A 26,427-nucleotide genomic window follows, 5' to 3' on the forward strand; every position below is an offset into this window, starting at 1 on the left:
TCAATGAGATGTACCGTCACTGCCCACAAGCACTTGTCCACGTGTCTGTGGATAGGCGCAATTTCCCTGTAACAGCATTGTTGAGGGTCCGGGTAATGTTGTGGGACATGTGCTTGCTTGTGTAATGTCGTGATGGCAGACTGAGACCGAGTACCTTGTTACGGTCACCGCTATCAGGTTGCGGCAAGCTTCCGCCTTACACGAGCCTAAAATGCAACATTTCCAGCGCAGACGAGAAATGTGTGAATTTAGTACTGTGGCATTGGCTGCGCATGTCCGCTTGCGTTCCAAGGCCTGGGGTAAGGACAACTGAACGCTGCGTTGGGACAAAGATGTGGACGTGATTGTTAATGGTGCTAGTTGAATTTGTGTGCAGCTACAGATGCAGGGCAGGAGGCATCTTTGTATGCACCATGCATGCACAACAGCGGAAGATGCAGTGGTATCACCCGCAGACACTGTTCATGGAGTCTGGTGTTCAACCAATAATTCGGGTGTTTTGCTGCCATGTGCCTGATCATGCTGGTGGTGGTAAAGCTGGTAGTTTTGCTACCCCTGCTGATGCGGGCATGGCCGGTGGTGCAAATGGCCTTTTTGGGATTATCGGCAGAGTCTTTAAAAAACAACAAGACTGTTAGGGGGACATTCATTGTCTTCCTCTCCCACACCACCTCCTCACCTCGACACCTGTCTTTCGGTGTTCCCCAAGGCTCTGTTCTAGGACCCCTACTCTTCTCCACCTACTCCTTCGGTCTGGGACAGCTGAGGTAATGGCACATTTTGCAATATCATCACTACGTCGATGACACGAAGATCTACCAATCGTACCTGACATCTCCTCCTTACTGACAAAATCACATGTCTTCCTGCTATATCATCCTTCTTTTCTGCTCGCTTTCAAAAAGTGGACATGGGCAAATCAGAATGCATCATCTTTCAAGCATCTCACACTGAGTAGACATGAGAGCTGTGTATGCATCATTTGGTACCACTTTAGTAAGAGGGTAACTTAGCCCTAGAGAAAATGATTTTCCAGACATTCACAGCCTTTTTTGCACGTTTTGCAGCTGTGATCTTCATCTTCTTGGTGTGGATGTGGTAAATTTCAAAGTCGTCATCAAGACCATCATCGTCCATATCTTGTTAAGAGGAAATCTGGTGTTTCCAAGGGTCGTGGTTATGTACGTTTAGTGGCATTCTTTTAACAGTGTTCGTTACACTAGTACAAATAATTTTCGACTGGGACATTTGGATATTATTGGAAATATGTATGGGTGAAGGTGAAGAAGCTTGTGCCACGGCTGTGTTTATAGTTACGGATGGTGCATTCCTCTTTAAACTTAGTGTTTCACGAGCATCCATCAGTTTGTTCGGTTTTCCTCCAACACTGATCTGCTTTCTCTAATTCAGCATCTCACGAACATGTTGCACTTTGCCCTTTATACAGACACATGCGTGTTTGGAAACATATTTTGGACGGGCATTTCTTAGGCCTAGTCTCACATGCGCATCTGTTACACCGATATTCTGACGGGCATCAAACCGTTTATGGTAATTGATGGTGGCTAAATTAAAAATCATTGTAGGCTGTATCCTGGATCTCATACCTCCCATAGCCACTGCTGTTATTAATCATGTACTTTCCCATTCCTGTCATCACCATGCCCCTTTTCCTGATCACTTCATCCAACGCTTCGTCCGCCATATTTTTACTAAAAACCTGCACCTTCCCAGCAGCAACTGTGTTGGAAACCACGTTACTGTTTTGCAAGGTGTTTATGATGCCCATAAAAAAAAATTTACATGCTATGTTGATATCTACCCCCAGGGGGAAATGTTTGCCAGCCAGTGTATGGGCATTACAAGTCTAGGTGACCCGCTCCTTTAAATTGGGCATATTTTTTAATCAGGCCTTCCTCCACGTGTCATCATCCATCGCCAGTAGATCACCAGGGTTAACGTGTTCCGTGCTGCTACAGCCAGTGTCGAATTCCTAAAAAGGGTGGTTATGCTGGGCGTACCCCACACGGGAAAATGTTTGCCTGCCAGTGTATGGGCATTACAAGTCTAGGAGACCCGCTCCTTTTTAATGGGACATTTTGTTTTAAGAGGCCCTCCTCCATGTTTCTTGCAAGGGGGGATTGGGGTTATTGGGGTGCATATGACTTGGTAGCAGGGCAGGCCTTGCAGTCAAGGCATAAGAAAACAGAATGGGAGTACAAAATGAATAATGTGCAGTGGATTTTCCTGTGCCCATCCAGTATCTGGGTTCAAAGGCTTATTGGGGTGCATATGACTTGGCAGCAGGGCAGGCCTTGCATAAGAAAAAAGTTTGGGATTACGAAATGAATAACGTGAGGTGGATTTTCTGGTGGACATCCAGTACGTGGCTTGAAAAGCTTATTGGGGTGCATGTACCTTTGGGGCAGGCCAAGCCTTGCATTCAATGCAACATTTTTTCAGGAAGCCCTCCTGTACCTCTCGTGAAAGGGGTATTGGGGTGCATCGTAATTCTTGGCAGCCCATCCACTCACTGCATAGGCAATAACAGCATAGGAGACCCACTGTTTAATAATGGCCCTTTAAGAAGATTAATGCCGCCTGATGCCCCTGTAAAAATAGGCTCTGTGACTTTAAGAGTCCTTCCTTCATAAATTAAACAAGATGTGTCTTCTTATGTGTCACACATCACATTGCCAGCTAGGGTTGGTAAATGTTACAATGACAATTCCCAGTGAATGCATTTGTATTGGTTGAAAGCAATGCTAATGTTGCAAAGTGCCTCAAAAACTCTGTGTGTGAACATAGCCCAAGTTGTGGAGGAACATTTTTGTTTTGGGTTAATTATTTTGGCTTAGATAAAAGTCATTAACCTGGAAAGGATGTTCCTTAACTAGTGTTGAGCGATACTTTCCGATATTGAGAAATATTGGATCGGACCGATACCCGAAAAGTATCGGGTATCGCCGATTACGATACCGGAAACCCCATTCAAGTCAATGGGACAGAAACATCGGAATTAAAAAAACCCCTTTCTTTACTTGCACATCCAGTTCGGGAGGGGGGAATAGTGTGGGCGGACACTGTGCGTGTCTGTGTGTGCAGGCGGGGTATGTACGGGCCTCGCGGGGGTCTGTGCGGGCCTGCCGGGGGTATGTGCGGGCTGCCGGGGGTCTGTGTGGGCTGCCGGGGGTCAGTGCGGGCCTGCCGGGGGTCTGAACGGGCTGCCGGGGGTCTGTACGGGCCTGCCGGGGGTCTGTACGGGCCTGCCGGGGGTCTGTGCGGGCTGCCGGGGGTCTGTGCGGGCCTGCCGGGGGTCTGTGCGGGCTGCCGGGGGTCTGTGCGGGCTGCCGGGGGTCTGTGCGGGCCTGCCGGTGGTTGTGTGTGTGCAGGCATCGTCCGATGGGACTACAAGTCCCATTGGGCTATGCCTGCTACAATGACAGTGATTGATACATTAGCCAATGATGGGACAGTAGTAGTCCCATCATCCGGCTAATGTGTTGAATGTAAAAAAAAATAAAAAACATACATACTACATACATACTACATTCATACAACATACATACATACTACATACATGCTTCATATATACTACATTCATACAACATACATACAACATACATACTACATACATACTACATATATACTACATTCATACAACATACATACAACATACATACTACATATATACTACATTCATACAACATACATAAAACATGCTACAGACATACAACATACATACTACATACATACTACATACAATACATTTATACATTCATACAATATATACATATAGACATACAGTACATATAACATAGAGTACATACTCACCATACAACATACATACATACATACTACAAATATACTACATTCATACAACATACATACATACTACATATATACTACATTCATACAACATACATACATACTACATATATACTACATTCATACAACATACATACATACTACATACAGTCATATGCAAAAGTTTGGGCACCCCTATTAATGTTAACCTTTTTTCTTTCTAACAATTTTGGTTTTTGCAACAGCTATTTCAGTTTTATATATCTAATAACTGATGGACTCAGTTATATTTCTGGATTCAAATGAGGTTTATTGTAGTAACAGAAAATGGGCAATCTGCATTTAATCAAAATTTGGCTGGTGCAAAAGTATGGGCACCCTTATCATTTTCTTGATTTGAACTCTCCAAACTACTTTTTACTGACTTCCTGAAGCACTAAATTGGTTTTGTAACCTCATTGAGCTTTGAACTTCATAGCCAGGTGTATCAAATCATGAGAAAAGGTATTTAAGGTGGCCACTTGCAAGTAGTTCTCCTATTTGATTCTCCTATGAAGAGTGGCATCATGGGCTCCTCAAAACAACTCTCAAATGATCTGAAAACAAAGATTATTCAACATAGCTTTTCAGGGGAAGGATACAAAAAGTTGTCTCAGAGATTTAACCTGTCAGTTTCCACTGTGAGGAACATAGTAAGGAAATGGAAGAACACAGGTACAGTTCTTGTTAAGCCCAGAAGTGGCAGGCCAAGAAAAATATCAGAAAGGCAGAGAAGAAGAATGGTGAGAACAGTCAAGGACAATCCACAGACCACCTCCAAAGACCTGCAGCATCATAAAAATAGTGTTTTTCTTGGAATGCTGTGTTTTTTAGCCTCCATGCATAATGCCTTTTTGTATGACCAAACAACTCAATCTTTGTTTCATCAGTCCACAGGACCTTCTTCCAAAACGTAACTGGCTTGTCCAAATGTGCTTTTGCATACCTCAGGTGACTCTGTTTGTGGCGTGCTTGCAGAAACGGCTTCTTTCGCATCACTCTCCCATACAGCTTCTCCTTGTGCAAAGTGCGCTGTATTGTTGACCGATGCACAGTGACACCATCTGCAGCAAGATGATGCTGCCGGTCTTTGGAGGTGGTCTGTGGATTGTCCTTGACTGTTCTCACCATTCTTCTTCTCTGCCTTTCTGATATTTTTCTTGGCCTGCCACTTCTGGGCTTAACAAGAACTGTACCTGTGTTCTTCCATTTCCTTACTATGTTCCTCACAGTGGAAACTGACAGGTTAAATCTCTGAGACAACTTTTTGTATCCTTCCCCTGAAAAGCTATGTTGAATAATCTTTGTTTTCACATCATTTGAGAGTTGTTTTGAGGAGCCCATGATGCCACTCTTCATAGGAGAATCAAATAGGAGAACTACTTGCAAGTGGCCACCTTAAATACCTTTTCTCGTGATTTGATACATCTGGCTATGAAGTTCAAAGCTCAATGAGGTTACAAAAGCAATTTAGTGCTTCAGGAAGTCCGTAAAAAGTAGTTAGGAGTAGAGTTGAGCGACTTTTGTTTTTTTAGGGTCGCGTTTCGTTTCGTGAAACCCGACTTTTCCAAAAGTCGGGTCGAGCAAGATCGTCCGATTATAGGGAAGAGTCGGGGTCGTCCCGAAACACGAAACCCAATGTAAGTCAATGGGGAATAAAAGTCGGCAATGAGAGGAGGACAGGAAACACACCTACAGTGCCCATTTGAATGCCAAAAGCATCAATTCTTCTTACTTAAGCTTGTCAACCTTAATTAACTTCATAATACAAGTTACGCACTGAAAAATTGGGGTTATTTGGCTAAAGTTGTGGGGGGGTAGGGCTGGCTCCAGGTTTTCATGTGCCCTGGGCGAAAGAGCGCCCCTTTAACACATACCACAACTCATCATGCTCCGATACGGCAGAGAAATAGCGGTACAGTACAATGAAAAATACCTCACTTTTTACATCTCATGACGAGGCCCATCTATTTCTCCATACAGAATCATTGGTCCCATATAATGTTTGAAACAGTATATGATGAGCTCCACATAATGCTACAGTATATGTTGGTCCCCATGGATGAAGCTCCACTGTCTTATGGGCCCAAATAATGCTCCAAACATAATGGGCCCCATTTCTAATGCTCTAGTGTATAATGGGCCCTTTAAATGCTGCTCCAGTGTCTGATGTCCACCTTTGGAATGTTCCAGTGTATGGTGGGCCCCATCTATCATTCTCCAGAGTATAGTGCTCCCCAAAAATTGCTGTCCCAACATTGAAAACAATCAAATAAGTCTCCTCGCTAGGGAATCCCTGTACTAGTCTGGACTCCTCGTCGTCCCCATCTTCCATCTCACTGCACAGTATTTCAACCTTGCAAGTGCTGTGATCCTGAGCAAGCAGGGGGGGCCCACTCGTTGGCGACAGCACTGGCACAGGGCCCCTGATAGTACGGTGGTGTGTCTGATGGCGGGTGGGCCGAACCTGCACTTTCATCTGCAGCTTCCTCTTTGTCACCGTGTAAGATGGAACTGTATATGGGAAGGGTAACCTGAGTTTCATCAGGGTCAGATTCAGGCCATGTAGCGTGCGAGGGGAATGTAGTGGTCTGGGTCAATGTACCAGCAGATTCATCGAGCAGTGGCTGGGCATCAGTGCACTTGTGTCGCCCCCAAGAGTACGGTCGCCACAGTGGCATTACCTTCCTCCTAGGGAGTGTGATGTCATGCTTGGGAGCAACGAACGATCTCTCTAGCAGGTTAACTGATTGGGCGGCGTTATTCCCACGAGTCATGACCCTCCAAACAGCGTTCATGAAGGCAAAGTGTTTGTTTTACGTGGGCAGTATGGTTGCAAAGCTGAACCTTAAAGGAATGTCCAGAAGGGCACCACCAGGAGTGGAGCCTACGGTTAAATTCGACTCCACCTGGGAAACCTCAAACATGCCAGCTACAGAACAGATGCACACATTGCAAGCTTAATTCCGTTAACGAACGAGACTCCGTCATGCCCCGCGGTCCGAGTCCGGCTTACTAGAGGGACACGTGAGGCTCTGGCACATGAGATTGGCCAATAACTGGTGTGTCATGCCCTTACATGTCCGTGGCTGCATGTGCGCTACACTGAAAAGGCCAGCGTTTGTCGCTTACAGGTGCAGATAACCCGCTGAACAACGTTAGTGATGGGGATCACTGATTACAATTATTACCCGCGAACAATGATTTCCCAGTAAGTGCAGGTCAACTGCAGTTCCGGAATTAGGCCTAACCGTCATTCCTGAAAAAATGAAAAACTTACGTGTGCAAACCACAGGTGCTGTAGCTTGCTTAACAGCTCGCCAGCCGTTCTCACGCCCAGTATGGATTACACGTGATTGCACAAAGGTGAGAAAGGGTACCGTATCCCCGGATAACATGTATGGATAGCGTACACATTCAAAATATATGTCTATACATCAGGAGGCAGGCTCAGACGGTGTTAGGCCCAGTATGGATTGCACGTGATTGCACAAAGGTTAGAAAGGGTACCGTATCCCCAGATAACATGTATGGATAGCGTACACATTCAAAATATATGTCTCAGGAGGCAGGCTCAGACGGTGTTAGGCCCAGTATGCATTGCACGTGATTGCACAAAGGTTAGAAAGGGTACCGTTTCCCCAGATAACATGTATGGATAGCGTACACATTCAAAATATATGTCTCAGGAGGCAGGCTCAGACGGTGTTAGGCCCAGTATGCATTGCACGTGATTGCACAAAGGTTAGAAAGGGTACCGTATCCCCAGATAACATGTATGGATAGCGTACACATTCAAAATATATGTCTCAGGAGGCAGGCTGTGACGGTGTTAGGCCCAGTATGGATTGCACAAAGGTTAGAAAGGGTACCGTATCCCCAGATAACATGTATGGATAGCGTACACATTCAAAATATATGTCTCAGGAGGCAGGCTCAGACGGTGTTAGGCCCAGTATGGATTGCACGTGATTGCACAAAGGTTAGAAAGGGTACCGTTTCCCCGGATAACATGTATGGATAGCGTACACATTCAAAATATATGTCTCAGGAGGCAGGCTCAGACGGTGTTAGGCCCAGTATGGATTGCACGTGATTGCACAAAGGTTAGAAAGGGTACCGTATCCCCGGATAACATGTATGGATAGCGTACACATTCAAAATATATGTCTATACATCAGGAGGCAGGCTCAGACGGTGTCAGGCACAGTATGGATTTGACGGCCCAGATTACACAGCGGAGGAGCAGGGAGAGGTAAAGATTGCAAATGCTGGGGCCCTGCCCAAGCAAGGGGGGCCCACTCGTGGGCGTCGGTACTGGCACTGGGCCCCTCATAGTACAGCGGTGTGTCTGACGGCGGGTGTGCACCACCACCGTCAGAGACACTTGATTGCACTATGAGGGACCCTGTGCCAGTGCCCGCGCCCAAGAGTCGGCCTACCCACCCGTCCAGGGCAACGGCACTCGCACGGTGTCGTGCGCTAGGTGGTGACCCCGGCCATGGGGGGGGGGCAGCACAGTTAGGGAGTTTTAGAAAGTGGCATATGTTGATGTTGGACATTCAGCTGATGCAAAAGGCGAAATAGGTGAAGTCCCAGGAAGAGGTGGACCAAAGCAAGCCATTTTTCTGTCACCCTATGTGTCATCAGGGGAAGGTGGGACAAAATCCTTGGAAACCCATGCATGGTTCATTTTAATGAAGGTTAGATCATCCACATTTTGGGTTGACAGACGGGTCCTTTTTTCTGTCAGGATTGATCCAGCTGCACTGAAGACTCTTTCCGATAGCACACTTGCAGCTGGGCAAGTGAGCTCCTGTAAGGCATATTGGGCCAATTCAGGCCAGGTGTCCAGTTTAGCGGCCCAATAGTCAAAGGGGAATGACCTGTGTGGGAGAACATCGATATGGGAGGAAAAGTAGTTTGTAACCATAGTTGACAACTGCTGTCTCCTGTCACTTTCCATCGATGCAGTATTACCAGTTGTGTGAGCGGTACTTGAAAAATCAGTCCACAACATTGTCATGAAACCCCTGTCTCCAACGCCACTTCTGCTGTGTGCACCACGAACACCACTGCCAAGCTGCCCCCGGCCCGTACGGCTCGTGTGAGAACCATCACCGCTGCTGTGTGCTGGGAATGCCTCAAGCAACCGATTTACCAGAGTTGCTTGTTTATTAGCCAATATTAGGTCAAGGTTCTCCTGTGGCATGATGTTTTGTAATTTGCCTTTATAGCGTGGATCCAGGATGCTGGCCAACCAGTAGTCGCCATCGTTCATCATTTTGGCAATGCGGGGGTCCCTTTTTAGGATCCGCAAGGCATAATCTGACATGTGGGCCAATGTTCCCGGTGTCAATGATGCACTGCGAGTGCTGGGTGGAGGAGCACTTTCTGGCAAATCCACATCCCTCCAGTCACGCACAAACCCTGTACCAGACCTTGCCACGCCAACATTTTCACTTGCCCCACGAAATGCATCCTCCTCCCCTAAGTAATCATCCCCATCATCATCCTCCTCCTCCTCTTCTTCCTCCACCTCGTCCAGGAGAGGTCCCTGAGCAGACAATGGCTGAATGTCATCAAGGATTCCCTCCTCCTCTTCCTCCTCATCAACATTGGCTGCAGACGCCTGATCCTTAAGGTGCGTCAAAGTTTGCATGAGCAGACGCATAAGTGGGATGCTCATGCTTAGGATGGCGTCGTCTGCGCTTACCAGCCGTGTGCATTCCTCAAAACACTAAAGGACTTTACAGAGGTCTTTCAGCTTCGACCACTGCACACCTGTCAACTCCATGTCTGCTCTCAAAGTGCCTGGCCGTGTATCCTCCCACAAATGCATTATGGCCTGCCTCTGCTCGCACAGCCGCTCCACCATGTGCAGGGTGCAGTTCCACCTTGTTGCAATGTCGATAATGAGGCGGTGGTTGGGAAGGTGGAGCAATCGCTGCAGCTTCTGCATACGAACGGAGTGTACAGGCGACCGGCGGATGTGCGCGCACAGTCTTCGCACCTTCTGGAGCAGGGCTGTTAACTCCGGATAATTTTTGAGGAAGCACTGCACCACCAGGTTCAAGGTGTGAGCCAAGCAAGGTATGTGGCTGAGTTTTGAAAGGGCTATGGCTGCCACAAAATTACGGCCGTTATCACTAACTACCTTGCCTGCCTCAAGATGTACACTGCCCAGCCATGACTCAGTTTGTCGCTGAAAGTACTCGGCCAGCACCTCGGCGGTATGTCTGTCGCCCAAACACATCATCTGCAACACAGCCTGCTGACGCTTTCCACTAGCTGCTCGATAGGGGGACACATCGTGTGCAACAGTGGCAGCTGCAGATGGAGTGCTCGTACGACTGCGCTCTGTGGACGAGCTTTCGCTTCTGGAGGAGGAGGAGGAGGAGGAGGAGGGTGGAACGCCTACAGCCAACTGTTTCCTATACCGTGGCCTAGGCAGCACTGTCCCACCAACGCTGTCCCCTGTGGACCCTGCATCCACCACATTAACCCAGTGCGCAGTGATGGACACGTAACGGCCCTGGCCATTCCGACTGGACCATGCATCAGTTGTGAGGTGCACCTTTCCGCTCACTGATTGCTTGAGTGCATGGACAATGCGGTCTTTCACATGATGGTGGAGGGCTGGGATGGCTTTGCGAGAGAAGAAGTGGCGACTGGGTAGGTCATAGCGTGGTACTGCATAGGCCATGAGTTCGCGGAAAGCTGTGCTTTCCACCAACCGAAAGGGCATCATCTCAAACGAGATTAGTTTGGCAATGTGGGCGTTCAAACCCAGTGTACGCGGATGAGAGACTGAGTACTTTCTTGACCTACTCATAGTGTCTGGGAGGGTGAGCTGGACTTGAGAGCTGCATATGGTGGAAGTAGCGGTGGACAGGGCGGACTGAGAGAGGGTTGATGATGGTGATGGAGTTGGTGTTCTTTCTGATGGCCTAGAATCAGTCTTTCGTTGATATAACAGTGGGATTCCCTGACTGCTGTGGCCTTGCAACGACACCTCAACATTTGCTGCTGTGCTAACCGGTGGGCTTACAGTGGGGGAAACAATGTAGCGTTGCTGACTACCTTCGTTGTGATCAGTTGCACATGTGGCACTTGAGGTTTGGTGTTGTGTCCACGCTTGCAAGTGCATGCTGGTTAAATGTCTAAGCATGCAACTGGTATTCAAATTTTTTCCCTCGGCTAAAGGTCTTTGCGCACTTCTTACAGATAACCTTGGCCTGATCATGAGGATTTTGTTCAAAAAAGTGCCACACTGCACTCTTCCTACTTTGGCAGACATTTTGCGGCCTAGCACGCTGTGATCTTTTGACCCTCTGGACAAGCTGTCCAGCAACTCTTTTGATGTTTGGAACCTGTCTTTGGAGTGCTCCGGGCCTGCCAGATAACAGCTGTTGCGATGTCGATGTCTGCTGTGGATGCTCCTCATCTGAGCTATTGGAAGCAGCACCCTCTTCCCCCAATGGATGCCAATCTGGGTCAACAACTGGGTCATCCATCACCTCCTCTTCTATGTCATGTGCACCTTCCTCTGTGTCACCGTGTATGGTGGTATAGTGTGCGGGAAGGGGCACCTGAGTCTCATCAGGGTCAGAATCTGGCTCTGTACACTGCGAGGACAATGTAGTGCTCTGAGTGAATGTACCAGCAGAATCATCCATCAGCGGCTGTGCATCAGTGCACTCCATGTCAGATTCATCTTGGCCTGGGTAATTCACCATTTGACTTGATAATCCAGGCATGGTATGTGAAAACAGCTCCATGGAGTAATCAGTAGTATGGCCTGCGTCATCCTTCAATCTTGGTTGGGGTGAAGGACACAAGGAAAGGTGTGGTTCATGAACATGAGCCTCCAATGACGACTCAGTGCTTTTACTTTTTACAACTGAAGAAGAGGAGGCGATAGAGCTGGAGGCTGAGTCAGCAATGTAAGACAAAACTTTTTCCTGATGCTCTGGCTTTAAAAGCGGTTTGCCAACTCCTAGAAAACTAAGCGTTCAAGGCCTTATGTAGCCAGACGATGACGCAGGCTCAACACCTCCTGCATTCGGTCCTATTTTGCTCTTGCCACTACCATCAGATCCACCACCAACACCATCATTACCAGCTGCCAACCCCCGCCCAATTCCACGGCCTCTTCCACCAGCCTTCCTCATTTTTGGTAGAAATGTAGACAAAATCCAACAAACTATATAGTATGTAAAACAAGGTACAAGGTGTCTATAGGACAGGGGAGATTTTGAATTTCTGCACACACTTTTGGACACTGGACACTTTTGGATTGTGTGAGGCCCAATGAATATCTGAGCGCTATGTGACAGGCTCGATGGCACAGCTGTGACCTAAGTGACTAGAGGATAAGTGAGATTTTGAATCTCTGCACACACTTTTGGACACTGGACACTTTTGGATTGTGTGAGGCCCACTGATATCTGAGCGCTATGTGACAGGCTCGATGGCACAGCTGTGACCTAAGTGACTAGAGGATAAGGGAGATTTTGAATCTCTGCACACACTTTTGGACACTGGACACTTTTGGATTGTGTGAGGCCCAATGAATATCTGAGAACTATATGACAGGCTCGATGGCACAGCTGTGACCTAAGTGACTAGACGATAAGTGAGATTTTGAATCTCTGCACACACTTTTGGACACTGGACACTTTTGGATTGTGTGAGGCCCACTGATATCTGAGCGCTATGTGACAGGCTCGATGGCACAGCTGTGACCTAAGTGACTAGAGGATAAGGGAGATTTTGAATCTCTGCACACACTTTTGGACACTGGACACTTTTGGATAGTGTGAGGCCCAATGAATATCTGAGCGCTATGTGACAGGCTCGATGGCACAGCTGTGACCTAAGTGACTAGAGGATAAGTGAGATTTTGAATCTCTGCACACACTTTTGGACACTGGACACTTTTGGATTGTGTGAGGCCCACTGATATCTGAGCGCTATGTGACAGGCTCGATGGCACAGCTGTGACCTAAGTGACTAGAGGATAAGGGAGATTTTGAATCTCTGCACACACTTTTGGACACTGGACACTTTTGGATTGTGTGAGGCCCACTGATATCTGAGCGCTATGTGACAGGCTCGATGGCACAGCTGTGACCTAAGTGACGAGAGGATAAGTGAGATTTTGAATCTCTGCACACACTTTTGGACACTGGACACTTTTGGATTGTGTGAGGCCCAATGAATATCTGAGCGCTATGTGACAGGCTCGATGGCACAGCTGTGACCTAAGTGACTAGAGGATAAGTGAGATTTTGAATCTCTGCACACACTTTTGGACACTGGACACTTTTGGATTGTGTGAGGCCCACTGATATCTGAGCGCTATGTGACAGGCTCGATGGCACAGCTGTGACCTAAGTGACGAGAGGATAAGTGAGATTTTGAATCTCTGCACACACTTTTGGACACTGGACACTTTTGGATTGTGTGAGGCCCAATGAATATCTGAGCGCTATGTGACAGGCTCGATGGCACAGCTGTGACCTAAGTGACTAGAGGATAAGTGAGATTTTGAATCTCTGCACACACTTTTGGACACTGGACACTTTTGGATTGTGTGAGGCCAACTGATATCTGAGCGCTATGTGACAGGCTCGATGGCACAGCTGTGACCTAAGTGACGAGAGGATAAGTGAGATTTTGAATCTCTGCACACACTTTTGGACACTGGACACTTTTGGATTGTGTGAGGCCCAATGAATATCTGAGCGCTATGTGACAGGCTCGATGGCACAGCTGTGACCTAAGTGACTAGAGGATAAGTGAGATTTTGAATCTCTGCACACACTTTTGGACACTGGACACTTTTGGATTGTGTGAGGCCCACTGATATCTGAGCGCTATGTGACAGGCTCGATGGCACAGCTGTGACCTAAGTGACTAGAGGATAAGGGAGATTTTGAATCTCTGCACACACTTTTGGACACTGGACACTTTTGGATTGTGTGAGGCCCAATGAATATCTGAGCGCTATGTGACAGGCTCGATGGCACAGCTGTGACCTAAGTGACTAGAGGATAAGTGAGATTTTGAATCTCTGCACACACTTTTGGACACTGGACACTTTTGGATTGTGTGAGGCCCACTGATATCTGAGCGCTATGTGACAGGCTCGATGGCACAGCTGTGACCTAAGTGACTAGAGGATAAGGGAGATTTTGAATCTCTGCACACACTTTTGGACACTGGACACTTTTGGATTGTGTGAGGCCCACTGATATCTGAGCGCTATGTGACAGGCTCGATGGCACAGCTGTGACCTAAGTGACGAGAGGATAAGTGAGATTTTGAATCTCTGCACACACTTTTGGACACTGGACACTTTTGGATTGTGTGAGGCCCAATGAATATCTGAGCGCTATGTGACAGGCTCGATGGCACAGCTGTGACCTAAGTGACTAGAGGATAAGTGAGATTTTGAATCTCTGCACACACTTTTGGACACTGGACACTTTTGGATTGTGTGAGGCCCACTGATATCTGAGCGCTATGTGACAGGCTCGATGGCACAGCTGTGACCTAAGTGACGAGAGGATAAGTGAGATTTTGAATCTCTGCACACACTTTTGGACACTGGACACTTTTGGATTGTGTGAGGCCCAATGAATATCTGAGCGCTATGTGACAGGCTCGATGGCACAGCTGTGACCTAAGTGACTAGAGGATAAGTGAGATTTTGAATCTCTGCACACACTTTTGGACACTGGACACTTTTTGATTGTGTGAGGCCAACTGATATCTGAGCGCTATGTGACAGGCTCGATGGCACAGCTGTGACCTAAGTGACGAGAGGATAAGTGAGATTTTGAATCTCTGCACACACTTTTGGACACTGGACACTTTTGGATTGTGTGAGGCCCAATGAATATCTGAGCGCTATGTGACAGGCTCGATGGCACAGCTGTGACCTAAGTGACTAGAGGATAAGTGAGATTTTGAATCTCTGCACACACTTTTGGACACTGGACACTTTTGGATTGTGTGAGGCCCACTGATATCTGAGCGCTATGTGACAGGCTCGATGGCACAGCTGTGACCTAAGTGACTAGAGGATAAGGGAGATTTTGAATCTCTGCACACACTTTTGGACACTGGACACTTTTGGATTGTGTGAGGCCCACTGATATCTGAGCGCTATGTGACAGGCTCGATGGCACAGCTGTGACCTAAGTGACGAGAGGATAAGTGAGATTTTGAATCTCTGCACACACTTTTGGACACTGGACACTTTTGGATTGTGTGAGGCCCAATGAATATCTGATCGCTATGTGACAGGCTCGATGGCACAGCTGTGACCTAAGTGACTAGAGGATAAGTGAGATTTTGAATCTCTGCACACACTTTTGGACACTGGACACTTTTGGATTGTGTGAGGCCCACTGATATGTGAGCGCTATGTGACAGGCTCGATGGCACAGCTGTGACCTAAGTGACGAGAGGATAAGTGAGATTTTGAATCTCTGCACACACTTTTGGACACTGGACACTTTTGGATTGTGTGAGGCCCAATGAATATCTGAGCGCTATGTGACAGGCTCGATGGCACAGCTGTGACCTAAGTGACTAGAGGATAAGTGAGATTTTGAATCTCTGCACACACTTTTGGACACTGGACACTTTTGGATTGTGTGAGGCCAACTGATATCTGAGCGCTATGTGACAGGCTCGATGGCACAGCTGTGACCTAAGTGACGAGAGGATAAGTGAGATTTTGAATCTCTGCACACACTTTTGGACACTGGACACTTTTGGATTGTGTGAGGCCCAATGAATATCTGAGCGCTATGTGACAGGCTCGATGGCACAGCTGTGACCTAAGTGACTAGAGGATAAGTGAGATTTTGAATCTCTGCACACACTTTTGGACACTGGACACTTTTAGATTGTGTGAGGCCCACTGATATCTGAGCGCTATGTGACAGGCTCGATGGCACAGCTGTGACCTAAGTGACTAGAGGATAAGGGAGATTTTGAATCTCTGCACACACTTTTGGACACTGGACACTTTTGGATTGTGTGAGGCCCAATGAATATCTGAGCGCTATGTGACAGGCTCGATGGCACAGCTGTGACCTAAGTGACTAGAGGATAAGTGAGATTTTGAATCTCTGCACACACTTTTGGACACTGGACACTTTTGGATTGTGTGAGGCCCACTGATATCTGAGCGCTATGTGACAGGCTCGATGGCACAGCTGTGACCTAAGTGACGAGAGGATAAGTGAGATTTTGAATCTCTGCACACACTTTTGGACACTGGACACTTTTGGATTGTGTGAGGCCCAATGAATATCTGAGCGCTATGTGACAGGCTCGATGGCACAGCTGTGACCTAAGTGACTAGAGGATAAGTGAGATTTTGAATCTCTGCACACACTTTTGGACACTGGACACTTTTGGATTGTGTGAGGCCCACTGATATCTGAGCGCTATGTGACAGGCTCGATGGCACAGCTGTGACCTAAGTGACTAGAGGATAAGGGAGATTTTGAATCTCTGCACACACTTTTGGACTCTGGACACTTTTGGATTGTGTGAGGCCCAATGAATATCTGAGCGCTATGTGACAGGCTCGATGGCACAGCTGTGACCTAAGTGACTAGAGGATAAGGGAGATTTTGAATCTCTGCACACACTTTTGGACACTGGACACTTTTGGATTGTGTGAGGCCCAATGAATATCTGAGCGCTATGTGACAGGCTCGATGGCACAGCTGTGACCAAAGTGACTAGAGGATAAGGGAGATTGGATTGCTTTTAAAAAAGCAGTTTGCGGAGCAGTGGGTAAACAGCAATGCCAGCCTGTCAGGAAGCCTTAAAAGGCGGCCCAACAACCAACACTACTGATACACCACAATATAGCCTCCCCTTGCACTGCACACACAGTGACTGGTGTGTTGTGCAGGCCAAATTGCTATCAGCAGCAGAAGCAGTTTTTTTTTCTTCTCAACAGGACAAAAAAAAAATTGGGATTGCTTTTAAAAAAGCAGTTTGAGGCCCAATGAATATCTGAGCGCTATGTGACAGGCTCGATGGCACAGCTGTGACCAAAGTGACTAGAGGATAAGGGAGATTGGATTGCTTTTAAAAAAGCAGTTTGCGGAGCAGTGGGTAAACAGCAATGCCAGCCTGTCAGGAAGCCTTAGAAGGCAGCCCAACAACCAACACCACTGATACACCACTATATAGCCTCCCCTTGCACTGCACACACAGTGACTGGTGTGTTGTGCAGGCCAAATCGCTAGCAGCAGAAGCAGTTTTTTTGTCTTCTTCCCTGCCTAACGCTCTCCCTACAGAATCAGCAGCAACCTCTCCCTATGCTAAGATCGGCAGAAGTAAGATGGCGGTCGGCATGCACGCCCTTTTATACCCCCTGTGACGCCCACCAAAGCAAGCCAATCACTTGCATGCCCTTCTGAAAGATGGTGGTGACCCCTGCCTATGTCATCACGTTGCCCACAGTGTCCGTGGATCCTGATTGGCTGAAAAAGAGCGCAAAACAAACTTTTGAAACGCGACTTTGGCGCGTAAGTCGCCGACCTCGTGGCCGACCTCATCCTAGGGTCGGGTTTCGTTTCATGAAACCCGACTTTGCCAAAAGTCGGCGACTTTTGAAATTTTTCGACCCGTTTCGCTCAACTCTAGTTAGGAGTATTCAAATCAAGAAAATGATAAGGGTGCCCATACTTTTGCACCAGCCACATTTTGATTAAATGCAGATTGCACATTTTCTGTTACTACAATAAACCTCATTTGAATCCAGAAATATAACTGAGTCCATCAGTTATTAGATATATAAAACTGAAATAGCTGTTGCAAAAACCAAAATTGTTAGAAAGAAAAAAGGTTAACATTAATAGGGGTGCCCAAACTTTTGCATATGACTGTATATGCTACATTCATACAACATACATACATACTACATATATACTACATTCATACAACATACATACATACTACATATATACTACATTCATACAACATACATACATACTACATACATACTACATATATACTACTTTCATACAACATGTATATATGTAGTATGTATGCAGTATGTATGTTGTATGAATGTAGTATATATGAAGTATGTATGTAGTATGTAGTATGTACAGTCATGGCCAAAAGTTTTGAGAATGACACAAATATTACAAAGTCTACTGCTTCATTTTTTCTAATGGCAATTTGCATATACTCCAGAATGTTATAAAGAGTGATCAGCTTAACAGCAATTACTTGCAAAGTCAATATTTGCCTAGAAAACGAACTTTATCCCCAAAACACATTTCAACATCATTGCAGCCCTGCCTTAAAAGGACCAGCTAACATCGTTTCAGTGATTGCTCCATTAACACAGGTGTGGGTGTTGATGAGGACAGGGCTGGAGATCAATCTGTCATGATTAAGTAAGAATGACACCACTGGACACTTTAAAAGGAGGCTGGTGCTTGGCATCATTGTTTCTCTTCTGTTAGCCATGGTTATCTCTAAAGAAACACGTGCAGTCATCATTGCACTGCACAAAAATGGCCTAACAGGGAAGAGTATCGTAGCTAGAAAGATTGCACCTCAGTCAACAATCTATCGCATCATCAAGAACTTCAAGGAGAGAGGTTCCCTTGTTGCCAAAAAGGCTCCAGGGCGCCCAAGAAAGACCAGCAAGTGCCAGGACCGTCTCTTAAAAGTGTTTCAGCTGCGGGATCGGGCTACCAGCAGTGCAGAGCTTGCTCAGGAATGGCAGCAGGCAGGTGTGAGTGCATCTGCACTCACTGTGAGGCGGAGACTCTTGGAGCAAGGCCTGGTCTCAAGGAGGGCAGCAAAGAAGCCACTTCTCTCCAGGAAAAACATCATGGACAGACTGATATTTTGCAAGAGGTACAGGGAGTGGACTGCTGAGGACTGGGGTAAAGTCATTTTCTCTCATGAATCCCCTTTTCGATTGTTTTGGACATCTGGAAAACGGCTTATTCGGAGAAGACCAGGTGAGCGCTACCACCAGTCTTGTCTCATGCCAACTGTCAAGCATCCTGAAACCATTCATGTGTGGGGTTGCTTCTCAGCCAAGGGAATGGGCTCTCTCTCAGTCTTGCCTAAAAACACAGCCATGAATAAAGAATGGTACCAGAATGTCCTCCAAGAGCAACTTCTCCCAACCGTCCAAGAGCAGTTTGGCGATCAACAATGCCTTTTTCAACATGATGGAGCACCTTGCCATAAAGCAAAGGTGATAACTAAATCGCTCAGGGAACAAAACAGAGATTTTGGGACCATGGCCTGGAAACTCCCCAGATCTTAATCCCATTGAGAACTTGTGGTCAATCATCAAGAGACGGGTGGACAAACAAAAACCTTCAAATTCAGACAAAATAAAAGCATTGATTTTGCAAGAATTGACTGCTATCAGTCAGGATTTGATCCAGAAGTTGATTGAGAGCATGCCAGGGAGAATTGCTGAGGTCCTGAAGAAGAAGGGTCAACACTGCAAATATTGACTTGCTGCATTAACTCATTCTAACTGTCAATATAACCTTTTGTTACTCATAATATGATTGCAATTATATTTCTGTATGTGATAAAAACATCTTACATAAAAAACAGAGGCCAGCAGATCATGTGAAAATATAATATTTGTGTCATTCTCAAAACTTTTGGCCATGACTGTATGTTGTATGAATGTAGTATATATGAAGCATGTATGTAGTATGTATGTATGTTGTATATATGTAGTATGTATGTTTTTTGTTTTTTTTTACATTCAACACATTAGCCGGATGATGGGACTACTAATGTCCCATCATTGGCTAATGTGTCAATCACTGTCATTGTAGCAGGCATAGCCCGATTGGACTTGTAGTCCCATCGGACGATGCCTGCACCCACACACAACCCCCGGCAGGCCCGCACAGACCCCCGGCAGCCCGCACAGACCCCCGGCAGGCCCGTACAGACCCCCGGCAGCCCGCACAGAGCCCCGGCAGGCCCGTACAGACCCCCGGCAGGCCCGCACAGACCCCCAGCAGCCCGCACAGACCCCCGGCAGGCCCGGACAGACCCCCGGCAGACCTGCACAGACCCCCGGCAGCCCGCACAGACCCCCGGCTGGCCCGTACAGACCCCCGGCAGGCCCGCACAGACCGCGCATCATATTGCGCACAGACCGCGCATCATGATGACATCATTTCAGCAGCCAATCACAGCCACAACACTGGCTCATTGCATTATGGGAACTTCCGATTCCGGTATCCGATATTGTAAAAATATCGGTACTCGGTATCGGAATTCCGATACAGCGAATATCGGCCGATACCCGATATTTGCAGTATCGGAATGCTCAACACTGTCCTTAACATATTTCCCAGCAAAATCCATTTTGGTTTAGTTTTTGTGGGTTTTTGGTGCACCTGTAAAAAGGTCGTGAAACTCTGACAACATTGTTTAGAGCTGTTACCTAGGAGTGAGAAATGCTTCCAGGGGCAGTTGCCATGATGTCCCCTTGTCATTTGAGCAGTGTTTCCATCATTTTCAGACGTTTTTAGACCTTAAAAGGACCCCTGGGGGGATCGCGGTAAAAATGCTCGGGTCTCCCATAGACTTACATTGGGCTCGTTGTTCGGTCCGAGTACCCGAGTATTCCAATTTGCTCGACCCGAGCAATGAGCACCCAAGCATTTTAGTGCTCGCCCATCACTAGTAACGATGAGTTGGTCACTATAGATCAGCAAAATGCAGAATTACCGTATTTTGCTGGTTTATAAGACGCTCCGGATTATAAGACGCACCCCAAATTTTGAGGGGAAAAATAGGTAAAAAAACCTTTTTTTTTTAAATAAAATGGTGGTGCTTCTTACAATCCAGGCATCATATTGCTTACCGGGGGTGGTGGCTGCGGTGAAACGGGTCCCAGGGTCGCTGTTGGTGGAGGCAGGAGTGGGGTGCTTCTGCAGACTCCAAACTGGGATAAAGGGGTTTTCGGTGGTGCAGGCCACAGTGGAGCAGAGTCCCAGGGTCGCTGCTGGAGGAGGCAAGAGTGGTGCAGCGGGTGTTCGGTGGTGTGGGGGCTCCGCCGACATTTTGTGAAAGCGCAGAACCCCCGCACTGTTTACTATGTGGTGGACTCCGGGAAAATGGCTTGAGGGGCGGCGCATGCGCAGATAAAGATCTTGTTGCTGAGATCTCATCTCCTGAGTTTTTAGTGCTGAGATCTCTATCTGCGCCTGCACTGCATCCGTGGCCATTTTCCTGGAAACATTGTGTTGAGGCAGGCTCGGATGGAGATTTCGGCTTTCCTCCATCTGCGCTTGCACAGAGTGAGAAGCCGGACACCGGACCGTGGAAGAAGAATGGCGGCCGCCACAGGGTTACCGCTCGCAGCCGTAACACCACCGCTTGCCGCTGTACCACCACCGCAGACCGCAGGAACATCACACCACCATCGCAACACCCCCAGCTGCAGGCCCCTTGGTAAGAACTGTGTTCGGTTTATAAAACGCACTCCCATTTTCCCCCTAATTTTTGGGATCATAAAAGTGCATCTTATAATCCGAAAAATACGGTACTAAATGGGGGTTTTAGATCTATATATACTATAGAAGAGATAACTGCGGATATACCAGATCCCAGTGCCCTTAATATGACATCTAATATACTCAGTTGGTTAAATAAAAACATGGTTCAAGCAAAGCTAAATAAAATGAATATGTAAGTCCCCATGCCCAAATGGGAGCATCCAAGCATTCTTAAGGAACTCCGATCAGTTAAATGAGACACTCTGGTAACTGATTCTATGCCCAGTGACTGGCACAAAGCTAATGTGGTGCCAATTTTAAAATGTGCTCCAGGTCTTTTCCAGGTAATTATAGATGAGTTAAGCTTAAGGCTGTGTGCCCACGATGTGATTTTTAAGCGTTTTTGCCGCGATTTTCGGCGCGAAAACGTTTAAAAATCGTGTACAGAACGCCCCCCATGCATTCCTATGGCATTCCGCACATGCTGTGCTAATGCTGCGCTTTTTTCCGCGGTGGAATCGCATCGCGGAAAAAATCGCAGCATGCTCATTCTTTTGTGCGGAATCGCAAAGAATTGCCGCGATTCTGCACCCATAGGAATGCATGAGAACCGCTTACTTTCCACATGTGGCTATGCCCACCATGCGGGAAGTTAAGCGTCTCATGTGCGGTTGGTACCCACGGTGTGGAGGAGAGGAGACTGTCCTCCAGGCCCTGGGTACCATACCCCTGTAAAAAAAAGAATAAAAAATAAAAAATCGGGGTATATTTACCTTCCGGCGTCACGCGCTGCCTTCCCGGCCTCAGCGTTCCCAGTAATGCCTTGCGGCAAGGTCCTGTAATGACGTAGTCTCGCGTGACTCTAGCGGTCTCGCGAGATCACTATAGTAACGCGAGACCAACGTCATCACAGGTCTCGCAAGGCATTACTGGGAACGCTGAGGCCCGGGATGGCAGCGCGGAACGTCGGAAGGTAAATATACCCCGATTTTTTATTTTTTTATCATTTTTAACATTCTATCTTTTACTATTGATGCCACATAGGCGGCCTCAATAGTAAAAAGCTGCTCACACTTGTCAAACACTATGTTTGACAAGTGTGACCAACCTGTCAGTCACTTTCCAAGCGATGCTTCAAATCACTTGGAAAGTGCTTGAGAAAAACGTGGCAAAATCGCGAACAGAATCGCGGTGAAATCGCGTGGAAAAAACTGCGCGATTTCTGGGAAGGAGTCCGGTTTTCACTGTGCGTTTTAAAACGCTACATGGGCACATAGCCTAACATCTACTTTGGGAAAAATACTGTTTCTCTGAATGGCCTCTGGAGTGGTGTACCCCAAGGTTCAGTGCTGGGTCTGCTATTTATTCAACTTATTTATTGATTATATAGAAGACAGGATTAATAGTTTTTTTTCTATTTTTGCTGGCAACGTACTATGTAGTGTAGTGCAATCTATGGAAGATGTTAATAAGTTACAGGCTGATTTAGACAAACTGAGTGTTACGTAGTTACTAGTGACTGTGGGCACATACCTGATCACTCAAACTAGGGGGTGCCTTAGTCTATCCCTGTCCCCTGGAATACCAAGAAAGGTGGAAACACTGAGGTCACGTACCTTTCTATGCTCCTATCTTAACCCTTATCGTATCACTCCCCCACACAGAAAGGTGTGAGGCTGAAGTGTATAGGATTACACTAACCAGACAGACAAGGAAAGACAGACAGGTATGAAAGAAAACTACAATCATACAAATATACTCACAAAACAACAGAGTGAAACACAGGGGAGGGATAGGTAGGAGAAACCAAATAGGAGAGGATGAGGATAAACATGCAAACTAACTCCAAGCAGATATCTCCTGAACAACTCGCCAAACCGCCAACTCCAAACACTGAATAACTCCTCCAACACATTACCAGGAAGTAGAGGTGTCACTGGCAACTCCCAAGTGCCAGTGGTGAGCTTATATACCAGAGGGGAGTGGCCAACACAAAACAGATGAGGGAGTCCAGAAGGGAGGGCTCCAGGAGTTCAAATGAACTGATTAATCCTTGCAATGACAGAGCAAAGGAAAAACCTGCGCTGTATTTAGTAGGATGGTGAAGCAGTTCTAATCAGTACAGGATTTTGTGTAATCATACACTGCAAACTTCTGACCCCTCTCAGTCGTGGTGTGCTCATGACATTGAATGCTTGGGCATCCACTTGGCTTGCTTCAATGTTGAAAAATGTAAATATGCAAATTGCCTCTTCAAGGAAGAAGAGGTTTTAAACTCTGGAGAGACGCTACCCCTTAGACTCGAGAAATGTAAAATTATTCACAAGTTATCCACAAGTATCATTGTGATTTGGTCCTGATGAAGAGGTTTGGAAACCTTGAACCGCTTGACACAATAAACCCCATTCATGTTTTAACCTTGTGTGTGACTACTCCTTTGGGCCTTAGTTATGAGGAAAGACTAAAAAAATTACATTTATTTTAGGATTGAGACGAGACACATAAGGTTGGACAAGAACTTGTATAAGTATATAAATGCCCTATACAAAAATTACGGTCAATAACTATTTTATGTAAAACTTTCTGAAAAGAAAAGGGTGCATTCCCTCCATCTCGAGAAAGAAAAGTTCAATCTCCAATATTGACCGATGGCCTTGTCTTTTGTGCACATGAATTTCTTAAGAATCTCTGAATCTTTTGGCGATATCATTTACTGTAGATTATGAGATATTGAACGTCTGTGCAATTTTACGTTGAGAAACACTTTTCTGAAATTGTTGCACAGTTTTTAGACTGAGATATGATCTAGGTCCCGTAGATAAAGAAAATCCAATATTGACCTGATGGGGCCTTTTCCTTTGTGCACGTGGATTTTTCTAGAATCTCAGACTTTTTGATGATATTATGTACTGTAGATGGTAGATACTCAAAGACTTTGTAATTTTACGATGATGAAAATTTTATATGAAATTGTTATAGGCACAGTTGTTCACAGATTGCATTTTTGCTTTCTTTACATATTACACAGCGTCCCAAACATAGTGACATTACGCAAAAAAACAAACAAATATAACAATGGTATCATGACCTCCAAAAAAGTATGCTAAAAAAATACACACTTTTATTAGGTCACTGCAATATACAAGTAATTAAAAAGAGGTACATTTTTAGAATTGTGAGGTGCAGCGGAATTTGGTGGCGCTATAGAAATAAGAAATACGAAATATCATTAAAAATTATTATTATTCAAGTAATGTGAGGAGTATTGGCTGTAATTATTTATGAGTTATTAAAAGGCAAAAATAGATGTCAATTAGGTAACAAAATGCAAAAGTACAAAGATTTTGGCAAAAAACAGTGTCCGGTAATAATTATTGTATATTGTAAATTATGATGGTAAACATTTCATAATATTATATTTTATCAGTACTGAACAACTAAATTAATTCATCATAATAATCAATATGATGAAAAGACAGCAGATATAAACCCTAACTTCAATAGTTTGTATATATATATTGAAGTTCAAAAAGAAATAAATATTGTGCAAGCAGCTCATTAGTGAGCTTTGCTACAAACACAAGCAGCTGAGACCCAAGGTATTTTCCCTAGATCAATTCTACCCAATGTCTACAATTTTTACCAATTTTCCCTCCTTGTCTGTCTCCCCTCAATTTGAAATTTTCACCAGATTGGCCACCGAGGATCTCATATCCATCCTTAATTCTGTGGAGAAAAACAACCTCACTCCACTACAACATAAAGCTCTCAAAGAATTGAGATCATATAACAATGTGGTTATTAAAGTAGCAGACAAGGTGGATAATGTTGTATTTTGGCCAGTGGAGAAATCTGAAACTGATGTATTTCGACAAGTAAGAAATAAAAAAAGTATGGTAGCCCACCGCATAATCAAATTCTTCCAGTGGCCGTTGATGTAGAGCCTTTATACATCTTGTTTTTTAGGCACCTTGCTTATTTCTGAGGATGAGGAACTTGGAAAGATAAATTTGCCAATCTGGTTGTGAAATTTTTACAATAGATTCTGACACACAATTTTTTTTTTATTCAAGGGCAAATATTTTTTTCTGCAGAAACAGGGCACTGCCATGGGCATTGCTTGTGCCCCATCATACACCAATCTGTTTTTTTTGGGAGCGGCAGGTTTTCTTTGAGGATGGGGACAAAGTACAGTGCTCGTTTAGATACATAGACGATTTGCTAATTATTTGGCAGGGTAATGGAAGTAAGCCATGTCAATTTATGAATAATCTTATTCAGAATCCTTTTGACATTAAACTCACTTACAAATAATATAAGAGCAATATTTACTTTTGTAATATTCAATTTGTTGTGGAGGATGTTGGCATAATCCAATCTGATTTATACAGGAAATGCACGTTTGCCAATTCTTTATTGCATGCAAGCTCTGCTCACAATAAATCATCTGTAAAAGCTGTCCCGGTCGGTTAGTTTTTCAAAATAAAGTAAATCTGTTCCTCCAGTCAGAGTTGAATTGCAGGCAATGGATTTAAAAGGTTCATCCAAAGGCAGCTTTGAAAGTCAGTATCCACCTAAAAACCTTTGTTTTACGTACCAATTTTCCAATGGAAGTACGCTGCCATCTTGTGGATGGAACGGCTTCTCAGTGATCCCTATGCACCACGCATGCTTCTAATGCGCATGCATAGAGATCAAAAGCATGCTGCTCCTGGGGACATATGGCTACTTTATTAGATTTTTCCCTGCTGCTCCTGAGCTTCACTATCACTGTGACAGTCATCTGTGCTCCGATCAGAGCAAAGACCGGTGTGATAGTGATATAATGAAGCTGCAGAACGGCATAGAAAACTGTAATAATATGCTTACTATTGGTGAAGGGTGGTGGCGCCGTCTTCTAATAGAGTGCAGCAATGTCCCCAGGAGCCGCGCATATGATAACACTTGCTGGTCTCCCTGCACTAAAGGTGCTGTCACACTTAGCGATGTACCAGCGATCCCGATCAGCGATATGACGCGGTCAGGATCGCTGGTA

This window comes from Dendrobates tinctorius, unplaced genomic scaffold (assembly GCF_039654945.1).
Source record: "Dendrobates tinctorius isolate UK_male_01 unplaced genomic scaffold, ASM3965494v1 ptg000104l, whole genome shotgun sequence".
In the NCBI taxonomy this organism is placed as follows: domain Eukaryota; kingdom Metazoa; phylum Chordata; class Amphibia; order Anura; family Dendrobatidae; genus Dendrobates; species Dendrobates tinctorius.